At 36.8% G+C, this 10224-nt stretch overlaps 1 long non-coding RNA gene across 1 annotated transcript; it reads right to left on the bottom strand.

The window, feature by feature from the left end:
- Positions 3275 to 3858, bottom strand: LOC109845409. The gene is made up of 2 exons (XR_002248335.1): positions 3592 to 3858; positions 3275 to 3409 (listed from the first exon to the last, which is right to left on the bottom strand). It is a non-coding gene; the product is annotated as an uncharacterized LOC109845409 (long non-coding RNA).

The following is a 10224-nucleotide window of genomic DNA, read 5'->3' as shown; positions in this document are numbered from 1 at the left end:
CTCTCCGACACTCTGATTCGCTGCCTGAAACGAAGGGAAAATAAAAAGGAAAATAACAACAGCGTCAGAGCGCTTTAGCAAGATCATCTTCATCCGCCCCCAGAAGAAGGGCTACTAAATATGATCGATGCTCTATCTATTATGCATAGTCTACCTAACTCATTTACCCTGTATCTAAATGAGATTAATATTTAAAAGCCCCAACACGAGACGTAGTACGTCGAGCGAAATAACCCAAACAAGAAAACCCTCGTGTATATACCATATGTCTCAAATTATGAATCGTTAAATACCAATTCCAAACTAAGAATAAATGATAAAGGAAAGTAATACAGAAAAGTAAAGTTGCCGTAGTATCATAAATATCAACCATATAACTCGCGCTACCCTTGAGTAGATGATGTGGATACAAGAACTAAATTTCCTGTAACTCCCAAACGCGAAGTAATCCGGTGACAATATAACTCAGCGATGAATCGTATTCATAAATGGCTTCCGTCAAAGACTCAGGCTATCAGATATTCACAATATAATGTCTTGTAAGGTTTTATAACTCATTGCATTATCATGCGGAACAGACTACCAAATCCGGTATCCTAATTATGTACACAGCTCATTAGTTTATCGCATCACCGTGTGGGACGGACTACCACATCAGGCATCTTAGAAGTCCGACTCTCTAGCCTCATCGCATCACCGTGCGGGAAGGATTACCAAATCAGGTATCCTAAAATCACGACTCAATGGTCTGTACTAATGGCATATCGACGCACTATCCCAAGTAGTACTGAGCTCTGCTCATCAATGATATCCATACATGCATACGTATTATAATTAATAATTAACTCAAACAAGATCAAAACAATACCTGTAGAAATCCTCTCCGAGATATCCGTGTATGTACCATAATTCTATTTGTGTACACCCATGGTTGCACCTGTGTCATCGTACGGCTTGAACTCCGCATTCACAACTAAGCGTACACGAAAAATCACCTCAAACAAAAGAAAACAAGTGTCGGTCGACTGCCTCTAGGGCATCAGTCAACCGATTACAAATGTGCACAAAGTGCACTCGAAAAAGACCATATCGGTCGATCAATTGCTCTCAGCTAGTCGACCGATCAGAAAGGATTTAAATATCCTAGACGACACAATCGGTCGACTGATTCCTAAGGATCGGTCGACCGATTACAGGAAATAGGAAATTCTTCCAGGTTTTGTGTGTTGCACTTTTACTCAATAATTGATTTTTATTAGCATGATTAATTAAACATGATTAACTCTGTTCATTACACAAATATAGATTAGTTTAATCAAGATCACATCCCCTAGGTATCATAAACTTAGGGTTTAAACATCCTAATTAACAAAAAATCTCAATTAATTAATAAACTATGGTTTTAAACCACATTAAAACATAAATTAACAATTAAATACGGCTCTAATGATCATGATCATCTATTTCTATAAATTACAGATTAGTTCAACTGATCTCTTCATGGGTTTAAGATTTTATATCGCAAATCTAGGTTTTGAAAACATCAGATTAAGCTTTAAGCATTAGATTAAAACAATTAATTCACTAAAAACATGATTTTTAACTAAGGGAAAGGTTTGGAGGAAGATGATCTTGCCTCAAACGTCGTGTTGAACTCCCAAACAAGTGCGTGCAAGATCCTTCTTCCGCCAGATTGTGAATCCCGCCCTCCTCTCGATAAACGCCTCACGAACTCTCCCAAAATCACAATTTAGGGTTAGGGTTTTGAGAGGAGAGGTGGCTGCTAATAAATCACGTGAAAAGATGAAGGAAAGAGGTTTAAAACGAATATATATACTTATGTATATAACTGGGCTCGAAGCCATACAAAACTGACCCGAAAACGAAGCCCGCAGCTCTAGAAGCCCGTCGGTCGACCTGCCACAACCGATCGGTCGACCCGCCACAACCGATCGGTCGACGGATTGGGTATCATCAGTCGATCCGATCGGCCTAGCGGTCGACCGACCAGAGACTTTGTGTGGTGTCATAGTTTTGTGGCATGATTCGTTCCTGTACTACTTAATGTATGCAGCACTTATATACACCTTATATGTATTTAATGATCTCAAATCGATTTCTAACATACTCACCCATTAGTAAATGATGTTTATCATAATATTATGCATTTATTGATTATTAAATTACTATATATAAAAAATTAGGGGTCTTATCAACTTTCTTCACGACTTAATGCAATTTCCGATACATTGTCGGTAGCGTTCGTTAATCGAAAGGAATTTTCTTTCTAAACAAGCTCCAGTCCTTTTATAAAGCAAACCATTAAGTCAGTTATTCTTCTATAAGCAACAATACCTCCTCTCGAATAAACGCGCTGCACGAACTCTCCCAAATCACAATTTAGGGTTAGGGTTTTGAGAGGAGACGGTGGCTGCTAATAATCAGTGAAAAGATGAAGGAAATGAGGTTAAAACGAATATATATACTTATGTATATAACTGGGCTCGAAGCTCATACAAACTGACGGTCCGAAAACCGAAGCCCGCAGCTCTAGAAGCCCGCGTCGACGACTGCCACACCCGATCTCACCTGCCACAACCGATCGTCGAACCGTTGGGTATCATCGTCGACCGATCGCCTAGCGGTCGACCGTCCAGAAGAGCTTTGTGTTCAACGTACCACATATTTGCTCTAACGCAACGGTTTAAAACTGTCGCATTAGCATTTAAACCGTTGCAATTGCACAAGCGCAGCGGTTAACAATCTGTCTTCATTGCTGCCGTTGCCCTAGACATAAGGCAGCGGTTTCACAACCTAATGCAACGGTTTCTAAGACGAGGCTAACGCAACGGTTTTCACCAAATACAACGTTTTCTGTAGCGGTTTACTTATGCCTAATGTAACGGTTCCATACACAAAGGCAACAGTTATTGCAAATGCAACAGTTGCAAACGATGGTTTTTTGATACCTAATGTCGCGGTTTCATACACAAGGGCAGCGGTTTTTCCAAAATCAGGGATCAAATACAACATTTATTTTGTAGCTAATGCGACGTTTTGCTTTGCTATGGCAATAGTTTTATAGGGCTACGGCAACAGTTTTACAGGGCTATATCAGCACTTTTCAAGAAATTTGACCAATAAGCAAACACAGTTACGTAAACCAAAATAAAAATGGAATAAGAACACACTACATTAAGATATCATCAAAATAAAAAATAATGAAGCATTCATATGTTTTAAGCCCATCATTCAAAAATAAGTAGTTACAAGGTAACTTCAACCCATCAAAATATGATCAATTCACAACCATCAAAATATGATCAATTCAAAAGTACAAGTCTGTTCCAAAAGATTCATATATCAAAGCCATCTTAACCGCATTCTCCTATTTAAGTCTTTATATCCCCTACAAAAAATAAAGAAACGTATCAAATATCATGTTAGCAACAAACTGAAAAGGTAATTTTTTTAAACTAACTATTAGAAGGAAAAAAAAGCTCAAGTAACATTGGTAAATAAGGAGACAATTGATCCTCAGATGGCTACACTTTCTCTTTTATATTAAAAAAGAGAGAGAAAATCACTCACCTACATCAAAACCTCTTCCATTTGAGCAAAATAGTGGCTACAGTTTCTTCAAAGTCCAAACCATGATCCTCAGATTCACAATTTACTGCAAAGATAAAATATTGTTTAAACATCTGAGTCTCTCTTTCAATGAGCTATTAACAGAAGAGCAAATAACCCAAATGTTGTAGCAAAGAGAATAAACAGAAGGAGCATCAGAAAAAGGAAGAATCATAAATATTTTAAAGGAGCTTGCTTTCAGAAGGCTATAGCAAAGAGAATAAACAGAAAAAATAGAAATAAACCAAACACTAATCCTGACTACCAACATGAATTATCAAGAGCACCACCAAAAAATTGAAACCTGAAATGACAATATCAGTGGGTCATAATTTCCTCTGATTTGTTATAATTTAAAAATATTCAATATGAGATCATTAGATGCAGTAAGTTTCTTTCATTATGTTGATTATTATTATATTGTAAACTAAAAAGTGCCTATTTTTTAATTAGACACTAAAACCACCATTTTAAATCATAGTTTTTAATTGGATAGGGGCTAAAACAAACCCGACCCATTTCTAACGAGTTTCCATAAATGGACATGAAGGGTAGGATATACGTCCAAGAAGCATATGACATGTGTTTTAAATCAAAACATATATAATATAATTGAGTACATGTCTGAATGTATGCATAGATCCAATGAGTGTCCATGAAGTTTAGATACAGGGACGTCCAAGGTATGTGTCGGGTACGGGTACGGCTTCATCATAAAAGAACTCACGTAACCCAGCACTTGATTGATATTTAACTGAACTATAGCACATCAGATCCTAAACTACAAAATGTGAAGCTCGAATGATGGAATCATAGGGTCTCAGAAATAAACGAATGATGGAATCATAGGGTCTCAATTTGATTAAAAGGCACAAATTGAGAAGGAACGAGCATTTAAAAAAAAGTAAAAATTGCAACTTTCTCACAACATATCAACGATGATTAACCAAAAAAACACAGGTTTCATTTCAAACGTCAGAGAGATGAAAAGGGATTTGAGCGCCAGAGTGAGATTACCTCTGAAACCCTATTCTCTCGAGATTTGGAGGCTTTAGATTCAATGCATTTCTTTTCTTTATTCAAAATTTTCAGCATTTTCCCTTATTTTCTACCCAACGAGCACCAAGCAAATTAGCAAATTTGACTACAATTGACATCAATTGAATTTATAATACAGGAATTCTAGAGAAATAGATCAAAATCTAGAACCAATCTAGAAATTCAGATATCACTGGTGAAAAAAGCTCATGCAATCTAGCATAATTTTTTCTGAAAATCAATCGATCCACGCAGAAATTTCTAAAAACATACTTAAATAATCACGAACTTACTTGAGAATGGATGAAGATCGACGTTGAGAGGATCGCTAGGGCTTCCCTTGTATCAAATCGACCTTGCTCGTGGACTCGAAGAAGAATTCTAGGGTTTTCGAAATCGAAATCCAGGTGAAGAGCGCAGAGATGAGATTCAGTGATGAGATCGATGATTATATGTTGATCTTGGCCACGGTGATTTTAGGGAGCGCAGAGATGAGATTCAGTGATGAGATCGATGATTATATGTTGATCTTGGCCACGGTGATTTTAGGGAGCAGAAAATTTTGGCCATCCCGATTTTAGGGAGCAGAAAGTTTTATGGATTTCGTTAAGCGGTCAGGGCAAAAGTCTTCGACAGTTGAGCGATTTTAGGGAGCAGAAAGTTTTATGGATTTCGTTAAGCGGTCAGGGCAAAAGTCTTCGACAGTTGAGGGAGATATTTGGTTAAGTGGTTAGGGCCGTGGGCTTTAAAAACTTAATCTCCAAAAGCCAAGGAACAATTATTATATTTGGTTAAGTGGTTAGGGCCGTGGGCTTTAAAAACTTAATCTCCAAAAGCCAAGGAACAATTATTAGATCCAGGGATAATTATTAGGTCTATAGTAACGTTTTTTTATAAATTGTTGTATTATGTATTCTAAACCGTTGCGATAGATATCTAACGCAACAGTTAAAACCGCTGCATCTTAACCGCTGCAATAGATCAATTATGTGGTAGTGGTTTGTGCATAGTTTTGTGCATGATTCGTTCCTGTACTCTTATGTACACACTTATTTACACACTTATATGTATTTAATTGATCTCAAATCGATTTCTAACATACTAAATCATTAGTAAATGATATTTATCATAATATTACTCATTTATTATTATTTATTACTATATATAAAAAATTATGGGGTTTTACAACTTCATTCACCACTTAACAATTTCCATGCATTGTGGTAGCGTTCGTTAATTCGAAAGGAATTTTCTTTCTAAACAAGCTCCAGTCCTTTTAAAAGCAACATAGTCGGTTATTCTCCTATTACTTTCTTTTAATCTCTCTTTACTAAATTTAACTTCTTCGATCCTACTAATGGCCGCCCTCAATTCCTCTAAGGCAACCCCTTATCAATTCAATGGAAGTGTTTACGACTTCTTGAAGTGCCTTCGCTATGAGATGTCACAGAATGAGCTTAGATCTTTAGAGTTGGAATGCGGCATTCCCCAAACTTATTCAACTCATCTTCCCTATCATAGGTCCGCTGCTTGTGATCAAGACAAAGGTGAATTCACAATCGCTCAACTGGAGTACGGGCTTTGAATTCCTCTTCACCCTTTTTTCCTTGACATGCTCGTCAAATTAGAGGTCTCTCCCAATCTCTTGACCACTAAATTCCATAGCAATTGTTGCTGGCTTCCTTGTTGCATATGAGGATCTATCTGTTCTTCCTTCTGTTGACCTTTTTAGTAATTTATTTGCCACGAAGAGATATGTGGATCCCTTCTACTACTTTTACTATCGTCAGGGATTTCAATCCAAGGTTATCGATGCCCTTCCCAAATCTCACAAACATTGGAAGGACAAAGTTTTTTTTTATTCATCCTAATGGGAAGTTGGGGTTCACAGTTAGTTGGAACCCCATTCATCCTAATGCGATGGACGCGCAAACTTTGGAGGAAGGAGGTAAAGAAGACCTTGACCATCTTAAGGCATTTAGAGGCCCATAGTCATCTACCAAATCCTTATATTCATTTATTCTTTGCAATGCTAGCGTCGCGATTCCCTAATCTCCTTCTTCCTTTGTTGAGGTCGCCAAAGTTGCCCACCCCTATGGATGACGAAAAGAAGTGGATGAAGTCCAAGTCCAAGCTAGAAAAGGTTATGGCCGATAGAGGCCAAGCCTTTGTTGCTTTAACCTCGGACATATTGCCTTTCTCGAAGTCTACTTTGAGTAAGGCAAAATGGAAGTGGGATCCCTCTTACGAGGATCTCCCCATTCCTAAGAAGATTGTTCCTCGATCCCCTGCTAAGGCCAAAGAAAATAAAATAAGGGGGGAGGATAAAAAGAAGCCGTAAGAGGCAATAGAGAAAAATGATGTTGCCCTTGACAAGTCCAACTTTTCCCCACCAACTTCCAACATTGCTGGAAGAGCTCCGATCCCGCTCGCACTTACCTTGGGACAGTGCCTGAGTCGAGGCCCTTCCATGCCTTGAATTCGAGATTTCTTAATTCGGATTTTCTTCTATAGATTGCAAGAAATCTGTCTAGGACTTTTCGCCACTCTATAAGCCTAAGGGAATGGGCCTAGATCTACTCAATGCAATACTAGACACGTTCCTTTTTCAATTTTATTTTGCGAGATGAGAGAGCACCACGACTGGTTATCTGAGGAGTTGATTTCTCGCTTTGAAGTTGTTCATCATTGTGTTACAGTATCCTCGGCTTAGGACATGGTTGCTGACCTCACGGCTATAGCTCCTGTTGTAAAAGAATTCGAGGAAAAGTAGAGGAGTGAGTTAAGGGACGTGGTTAACCGGGCTTCGGCGTTGAAGATAGAGCTGACAGAGTTGAGGCTAAGCTGGCGTCTTTAAAGAAGTCTTATGAGGAGTGTTCAACAATAAAAAATGGTATATTCTCAATTATTCCTCAAAAGCTAAAACTATTCCCTTTTATATAGGGTTACAATAACAAGAAGTTTTGTGTGTACGCAATGTGAGACTAAACAAAATTAACTAATCATAATTATTATCTCAATCACATTCCTAATATCTCGAATCTCTAGTTTATACTTCTAATATATCTTGCCTAATATTATTTATTCCCTAAATTTTTTTTCTAACACTCCTCAAGCTGGAACATGTATAACATTCATGTCCATCTTGTTATAAATAAAATGCACTCGCTCCAATTCATGACGAGATTCAAAGGCTCAAAATCTTTTGTGCGTGACTTCCTTTTGCAGTAATATTGATCTTCTAGTCTTCAACTTCAATGTCTTTCCACCATAAGTATTCTGTGCAAACTCACAATTGTGATACCTCGATCTTCTTCATAGATGACCAAACAAAATGATCCTGTTTGGGGGTCTACCAAACAAAAAGCCTTACCAGGGATTAAATAAACAAACGGTCCTCTCTAAGTATCCACTAGACAAACAATTCTCTCTAGGAATCCACCTAACAGATTATCCTCTCAACGGATCAACCAAACAAATAATCCTCTCCAAGCATCAACCAAACAAAGAATCCACTTTAGAGGTCCACTAAATAAACCGAATAATCCAAACAAGCCAACAAAATAATCCTTATCGAACCAATCTCCAAATAATCTTTGCCAATGTAATCTCGAAAGGACAATCTTCACCAAAGGAAACCACACATGCAAGAGAATTCAAAATACGAGCATCATTGCTCAAACTTGAGAAAAGCATCAATGTTGACTTGATTTCATCTCGAGACTGATGATAATGAATAGTCTATATGAACTAATCTTAATGCCTTATTCTTCAATTTAAGACATTAGTATTTGATATGTCCATACTCATTGCAACAGTGACACTTCATCTCCTCCTGATTTCCAAGTCTATCATACCAACCCGTCTCTATAGCAAGAAAGACGCCGCAGTGAGGAGAACAACAATGACAACTCGATGGCGATAGCGGCTCAACGGGGATGATAGTTGTGCTGGAATAGTAATAATAATTTTCCCTTGAACATCCAATAGTACATATTATGTAATAATATTGTAATGTTAATAAATTTAATTGTTGCACATAATTTTGGTATTATTTATATAATTGTTATACATATCCTTAGAAGTTATTTTGTTAGATCATGCACTGTGATGGTCATTTGCTTGGAGATATGATCTAACTTAGAAATTTCTTAAATTTGTGCTTAACCTATAACTAGTAAAGGATAACTTTGTTATAACAAATTATTATGCATGACACCGATATATGAGATATGGTGGTGTGTCTCAACCATCGGGAATGGAGATTCTCTGGGTGTATGTCATAAGCACGCATTATGATGTGTGTAGCACTAGACCGTATTTGAATTCTCTAGGATGAGTCACCTAAGAGATAGAAAATTCAAATTGTTACATGGTCCATTTGACTTGATAATATTGCCATTTTCGATTTGATAATTTAGTATGCTTTGATGTGATGGTGAAGCTTGTTTAGCAAGCGCTACACAACCTGAAACATTGGGTTGCTAAATTTCATTTAGGAAAATGATGGATGTCTAGATAGGATCTAGTATGCTCATTATGATGAGTTAATTTATTATGCATTCTCATGAAGCTATTAAATTCCTACCGGCAGGTGGTTTTGAAAATATTTTAAAATTTTACTTTCTTATAAAAATAAAATATTTTGATATTTCAAAATGTTTTTTATTTATGTTCATGGGAATTACAAATTTAGGCATGAGCAAATAGGTGAGTTGTCCTGTTTAAAAGACTTGCCTAAAATAAATGATACTGGAAGGGAGTGAATGCAAGATATTATTTAATCCCATATTATGGAAGAGCTTTTATAAACAGTTGGTCGGATAGGGATTTGATTGTTAAATTAAAATTATTAATTTGATTAATAATTGGTTCTCGATATGGGACTCAATTGGTCTTTAGAATGTCATTAGAAGAGGTATACATGCAATACAATTCTATTTCTATCCTTAATTGTTATGGATAAAGTTTTTGAACAAATCTATTCTATCTTTAATTGTTATGGATAGAGTTCCAAATAATTATGAATTGTTTAAAGTTAAAATCTCTAAGACTAGTGTAATCCTATAAATATGGTTCATATGTAGTCTTATGAGAGGAGATAGATGAGATTGAAAATCTTATGAAGATAATATGAAGAAATAGATTTTTGTGAACTTATCTCTTAGTATTGCTCCTCTACGGTGACAGGTGGATTTCAATTGGAGGCTTTTTCTCTTGAGGAAGCTATTTCGGATTGATCTCGGGACAGATTATTGTAGAAATTCGGAAAGCGTTTCAGGTCTTCTTCTAATATTTAATTAATTTTGATTATTTGTCATGATATGCTTTTTCCGCTGCGTTGTTTGTCATGATTCCAACAAGTTGTAGCCCTAGAATGGTGGCTAATAGCTTGATGTCGGCGACTCACAGGCAATGGGCGGGTGGTAGCTGCCCAACGATGCAGGCAAGGGGTCCAAGAGTTAGGGTTTGAGGAAAATGCTATTAATATTTTATTTTAAGGACCACGGCTCATATGCTAATTGAACAATAAAAAATTATATATTCTCATTCATT

The sequence above is a fragment of the Asparagus officinalis genome, chromosome 6, assembly GCF_001876935.1.
Source record: "Asparagus officinalis chromosome 6, Aspof.V1, whole genome shotgun sequence".
Classification (NCBI taxonomy): Eukaryota; Viridiplantae; Streptophyta; class Magnoliopsida; order Asparagales; family Asparagaceae; genus Asparagus; species Asparagus officinalis.
The sequence above is the reverse complement of the archived record's forward strand: the minus strand, read 5'-3'. Positions and strand labels throughout refer to the sequence as shown.